General features: G+C 43.3%; 1 pseudogene; it reads right to left on the bottom strand.

Annotated features, from left to right (window-relative positions):
- Window positions 1-4,104: 4,104 nt before the first annotated feature.
- On the bottom strand, window positions 4,105-4,851 carry LOC147331950 (uncharacterized; annotated as a pseudogene).
- Between the last annotated feature and the right edge of the window lie 1,764 nt (window positions 4,852-6,615).

The following is a 6,615-nucleotide window of genomic DNA, read 5'->3' as shown; positions in this document are numbered from 1 at the left end:
TGATCTGGTGAGTTCCTGCAGGACAACATGATGTGAAAAATTCTTGTTTGGTTTGAACAACAAAACTGATGAGTTGCTGACTGTGAGCTGCAGCTAGTGTAAATCATGCTTTTGATGGATATTTCTCACTGACACACTTTTTGACCTCCTCTAATAACAAATGTTACCTGAGTTCAGTGTGTACTGCTTTCGTGTCAAGTACAGTGGGGCAAAAAAGTATTTAGTCAGCCACCGATTGTGCAAGTTCCCCCACCTAAAATGATGACAGAGGTCAGTAATTTGCACCAGAGGTACACTTCAACTGTGAGAGACAGAATGTGGGAAAAAAAAATCCATGAATCCACATGGTAGGATTTGTAAAGAATTTATTCGTAAATCAGGGTGGAAAATAAGTATTTGGTCAATAAGAAAAATACAACTCAATACTTTGTAACATAACCTTTGTTGGCAATAACAGAGGTCAAACGTTTACTATAGGTCTTTACCAGGTTTGCACACACAGTAGCTGGTATTTTGGCCCATTCCTCCATGCAGATCTTCTCGAGAGCAGTGATGTTTTGGGGCTGTCGCCGAGCAACACGGACTTTCAACTCCCGCCACAGATTTTCTATGGGGTTGAGGTCTGGAGACTGGCTAGGCCACTCCAGGACTTTCAAATGCTTCTTTTCAAATTCAAATTCAAATTCAAATTTTATTTGTCACACACACACAACCATACACAGTATGACATGGGGGTGAAATGCTTGTAGCTGTACAATGCCCGACCATTAAATGACAGAAGAAAAGTTCTACAATATTTACAATTTACTACAAAAATTTACAAATTAACTTAGGAATTTACAGTAAAGAATGTGCAAATAGCAGAAGAGATTATAAAGATAAGGATTATAAATTATAGGAACTATAGGATTATAGGAAATGTGTGGTGGTGCGTGTGGTGACGTGTGTGAGAGTCCAGTCTTATAGTGACGTGTTTGGGAGAGTCCAGTCTACACCTGGTTCAGGCCCCGAATAGCCTGGGGGAAGAAGCTCCTCTTCATTCTCTCTGTTTTGGCCTTAAGGGAGCGGAAGCGCTTCCCAGACCTCAACAGTGAGAAGAGTCCATTGTTGGGATGGGAGAGGTCCATCATAATCTTCCTAGCTTTGGACTTGCACCGCTTGGTGTAGATGGACAGCAGGTCAGGGAGCTCTGATTGAATGATGCGTTCTGCCGAGCGCACCACCCTTTGCAGATCTCGTCTGTCCTGCTTGGTGCTGTTCCCAAACCAGGTGCAGATGTTTGACGTCAGGACACTTCTTACTCCTTTGTTGCCCGGGCGGTGTGTTTTGGATCATTGTCATGTTGGAAGACCCAGCCTCGTTTCATCTTCAAAGTTCTCACTGATGGAAGGAGGTGTTGGCTCAAAATCTCACGATACATGGCCCCATTCATTCTGTCCTTAACACGGATCAGTCGTCCTGTCCCCTTGGCAGAAAAACAGCCCCATAGCATGATGTTTCCACCCCCATGCTTCACAGTAGGTATGGTGTTCTTGGGATGCAACTCAGTATTCTTCTTCCTCCAAACACGACGAGTTGAGTTTATACCAAAAAGTTCTACTTTGGTTTCATCTGACCACATGACATTCTCCCAATCCTCTGCTGTATCATCCATGTGCTCTCTGGCAAACTTCAGACGGGCCTGGACATGCACTGGCTTCAGCAGCGGAACACGTCTGGCACTGCGGGATTTGATTCCCTGCCGTTGTATTGTGTTACTGATGGTGACCTTTGTTACTTTGGTCCCAGCTCTCTGCAGGTCATTCACCAGGTCCCCCCGTGTGGTTCTGGGATCTTTGCTCACCGTTCTCATGATCATTTTGACCCCACGGGATGAGATCTTGCGTGGAGCCCCAGATTGAGGGAGATTATCAGTGGTCTTGTATGTCTTCCATTTTCTGATGATTGCTCCCACAGTTGATTTTTTCACACCAAGCTGCTTGCCTATTGTAGATTCACTCTTCCCAGTCTGGTGCAGGTCTACAATACTTTTCCTGGTGTCCTTCAAAAGCTCTTTGGTCTTGGCCATGGCGGAGTTTGGAGTCTGACTGTTTGAGGCTGTGGACAGGTGTCTTTTATACAGATGATGGGTTCAAACAGGTGCCATTCATACAGGTAACGAGTGGGGGACGGAAAAGCTTCTTACAGAAGACGTTACAGGTCTGTGAGAGCCAGAGATTTTCCTTGTTTGAGGTGACCAAATACTTATTTTCCACCCTAATTTACGAATAAATTCTTTACAAATCCTACCATGTGGATTCATGGATTTTTTTTCACATTCTGTCTCTCACAGTTGAAGTGTACCTCTGGTGCAAATTACTGACCTCTGTCATCATTTTAAGTGGGGGAACTTGCACAATCGGTGGCTGACTAAATACTTTTTTGCCCCACTGTAGATATGTGTCATATGTCATATGTGTTCTTGATTGAACCTCCTGGTCTGGTTGTTTCATGCAGGCTATACTTATGTTCTTGATCAAAACTGACCTCAAAAATAAATGATGTTTATCTTAAGCTAGACACTCAGTGATGCTGCAATAGCAGGAACTGACCTTCAAACCCTCATCCTGCTCTGCACCATTGGTCACAGTGGGAGATTGAAGTAGTTTAAGCAGTTTTGTCCTGTTGAAATCAGCTGATATTTAGTGAACCCCTCTGATAAATATTTAGACTTTCACACATTTCAGGTTGTAGGAGTGGGCTGATTAAAGTGTCTACTTTCTTCACTTTACAAGCAGCTTAAATATCGTACAAGGACATTGCTCAAAATTTTATAACACATCTGTTCTGCTATCACTCCTGTCAGCTAAGAACAGAAAGCTGAGGCTACAGTTCATATGGGCTTGGAAGATTGGGAAACAATGCTGAGTCTCAATTTCAATCTTGTTGTAACACAGATTATATTTTTCATGAATAGAGTCAGCCAGGACACAACCTTCCTCTGCACCCGTACCTACTCCTAATACCTAATACACAGAAGAGTAAACACAGTCAGTAAGCTTGTCACTTACGGAACTCATCAGGAATCAGAAGACTGCAAATCCTATAAAAGAGTTAAAGATGCAGTGTTAAGAGCATATGAGCTGGCATTATGGTTAGTTTATTGAAATTTAATTTTACACTTTTTTATTTAACAAGCTTAGGAGCCCTGGCCAGTGTGAGTGTAGAATAATTAAGTCTCCTCCTCTGATAAACCTCCATCTGTATTACTGAAAACAGTTAATGAGACTGTGTGTGAACATCTTCTATATTATGTGTCCTAAACTGACATACATGGCCTGCTACACTAAACCAAAGGAATCCCAAAAAGTTGACTCTGTGCATCTGGATGTAGGGTTTTCAGTGGGAGAAACGTTTTATCGCTCATCCGAGTGACATCTTCAACCTCAGCTGACTGCAGGTTTAATCAAACTTATACAAGAGTACATTTCAATAATGACAGACATTAACACCACTGGAGAACAGTTATGCATTATGCATTATGCCATTATGCAACGGCCCAGCCACAGTTCACCATCAATTTAAACTGAATAGACATTCGAAGCTAACCTCTAAGAGGAAATCTTTTCACTTTGTGCCATAAGTCTTAATGCAAACTGAACATTTAACAGTCTTTCCTGAAAACCCTCTCTTATCTGATCATTTTCTAATAACAGTTTAATATACAATAAATGATTACACAGCAGTGGGGAGATTTCATCACAGTGAATGTCTTCATATGTCTTTCTGAAAGTGCTGTAACTGAGTTTAAGAATATAATTCACCCACTGTTATCATCTTCAATGCTTTGTACCAACAAAGAGCAGAGCAGCTACCTGAACACTACTCCACCAGAGGTCGATTAACTTGTTTATAATTTTACCTCCTTACTACATATGACACTGGATACTGTAGCTCCTGTGAAAAAAAGAGCTTCAAAACAGAAGTACTTAACTCCCTGGTATAACTCTCAAACATGTAGCTTAAAGCAGATAACTCGTAAGCTGGAGAGGAAATTGAGGATCACAGATTTAGAAAGCGAAAATGAGAACAACCCTAGGTTTCTCTTCAGCACTACACTGCACTTCAGCACTGGTGTTCACCGCAGACATCCTGAAAGTGTGGTCTGACAGGAATATAGGAGCACATGTTCCTGTCCAGTCTGGGGGCAGTATGAAATATGCCCGTTGTCCACATAACCAGGCCATTCCTTGCACCCAGTACGTGCCGTTAGAGGGCCCACTCATATTCACAGGTGCGCCCTCTCCGTGGCTTGCAGTTTGGACACAATTTGTGGTGTCTCCAAGGAGTCTGTTACCTTTCTCTTGCTGGTAACACATGGAGTGGTTTTTTCCGGGCACTTTGTCCAGGAACACTGGGAAATGGATAGAGATGTTCCGATTTGTCACATTGAGGTCGATCCAAAAAAGTTGATCACATGTTCCAATTATTAAGTGAGGGGTGTGAGATTTTATCGTCGATGGTGATTCGGCTGTGTTGGAATCCAATGCCAGCAAAGCTAGCTGCACACTTTGCTTGAGTGTTGTTCATATATTCGCCATATAATGTGGGGTGTGTCGACGTGCTGGGCATATGAGAACAGACATAACAGTCTGTATTTGCTGATTCTGCCTTTGTTCTGTCGTGGATATAACGGTACCAGGCATTATTCATCCACGGATGAATGTGATCTTGTGTCATGTCTCTTAGGTGAGAGTTGTCGTGTGTCAGTCTTTTCTGCCTTTCTCCTGGTTCAGCTGTTGTTTGCGTCAGCTGGGGTCCTGTAAAAGTGAGCGTTGTAGTCAAGGTAACCAAGAGGGTCCACCTTCCCATGGTTGCACACAGGTCCGTCACGCCTCGCACTTGGTTGCCCTAGAGTTGATCAGAGGCTGGAGGTTGAAGTGCGAGCTTACCCTACGGGGGATCAATCAGCACTCCCCCCTCACCACTGAAACAACCAAGCGTGAGATTTCTCTACTGTGCTGTCTTGGGGGTGTCGTGGTTTCCTGGGACCTCAACCTTTTTGCAGTGGCTCTGATGTATCCAGGAGGGTCTCTCCGCTATTTTGCAGGCAGTTGAAATGGTCAGAAGCACTTGAATTGGCCTCCATCAACCCCCATCACCTCACTTCAGGCCTTCATCCTGCGGTAGGAATACTTATGACTCTTCTACTGTCCATCCTCTGCAGAAAAACCCCTTTGTGGAAAGGGTGCTGGGTCCAGTTATCTTACTGCTGTTATGATCCCAGCAGTCTTCAGTGTGCCATCGTATGCACAGTATAGTGGCACAGCATTAGGTGATGTTCATAGGAAACTGCTGTCATCACCACCATAGCTTCTGGTTCCTGTGCTTTCCCAGAATCATGATGCCATCCTTAGACTCCCTCTGCGCTGTCGATGGAGCTGGCACGCTCCCCTCATCCTTCAGGTGCCTATCTGTTGTCCACAATCTCCTCTGTTGGCCTCTGGAAACCCCCGTGGCACAGCTCTCATTCCAACGCAGTTTCATGGTCCTTGCTGTGGCTCCGAAGTCTGATCTCATGATGGGCCCCAACCAGCTCGACCTTTGACCTCAACCACTGCCTGGGCTGTCAGTTATGCCTGGAATGGTTCTCGCTTCTCACTGGGCCTCTGAAGATTTTTCAGGAGATTACTGCTGCACCTGTATTTCCTTGCTAGGAGGAAAAACTTCTATTTGGAGAGCATGTCAACAATCATCAAACCACATTCTTTAGTTCAGTGAACTTCACTTATAGGCCATCAAAGCCTCATCTGAACATGGATGCACCACTTGCATAGGTTTAATACCCGTTGAATGAGCTGTTAATCACACAAATCGCTGCAAAAATCATATAAAACAAAATTTAATGTTAATTCCAAAATTTAATGTTAATTCATTGTTTCATATTAATCCTGGATTCCTCATCTTGACACATGGAAGCTCCCATGAGTCAACTCATCAAAATCAGATTCCTGTCTTAAAGAAAAAGATTAGCTAGATCATATCCCAGGTAACATCAGGGCATCTCCTCCTCTGGAGCAGCACCACCCTGGACCTATAATCCTGCAATAAAAATGTTAGTGTGTTTTGCATATTAAATTTGCTTAAAGACTGGCTCCCCCAGGAGCCTGCATACACACCATCATGGCCTGGAAAACAAGATCTGGAAGTGAAATCAAACTTCACACTTATAAACAATTATATCATAAGAATAATAAGCATTCTTAGAAAAACAAACATTAGCAATACACATTGACTGTGGTCAGACGGTGGTCAGACACAGGTCAAACGCAGGTCGACAGGTTCCAGAGGTGCCATAAAAAGACCATAAAGTTAGCCATCCATAGCTGTGGAAAGAATGTCATTCACATCATCAAAGTAACCTTCACATTTTCCCAAAAACACAGTGTAAAAGCATCACCAACTCATAACCTGTAAACACAGTTTCCGTCACACATAAACCCAGAAATCCTGTAGTAGAAAAACATTAACTAATCCTCTTATAAATCACATGATCAAACACATGAAAAACTGCAATGCTGTAGAGAAGAAAATGCAAATGTTAGCGCTGCGCAGGCGTATGCATACTTTGTCACC

This window comes from Aulonocara sp. 'chitande type north' Nkhata Bay, linkage group LG4 (genome assembly GCF_057382095.1).
Source record: "Aulonocara sp. 'chitande type north' Nkhata Bay isolate Kocher_YH1m ecotype deep benthic linkage group LG4, A_spYH_male_GT1.1, whole genome shotgun sequence".
NCBI classification, from domain to species: Eukaryota; Metazoa; Chordata; class Actinopteri; order Cichliformes; family Cichlidae; genus Aulonocara; species Aulonocara sp. 'chitande type north' Nkhata Bay.
This window is presented reverse-complemented; position numbering and strand designations above follow the sequence as displayed.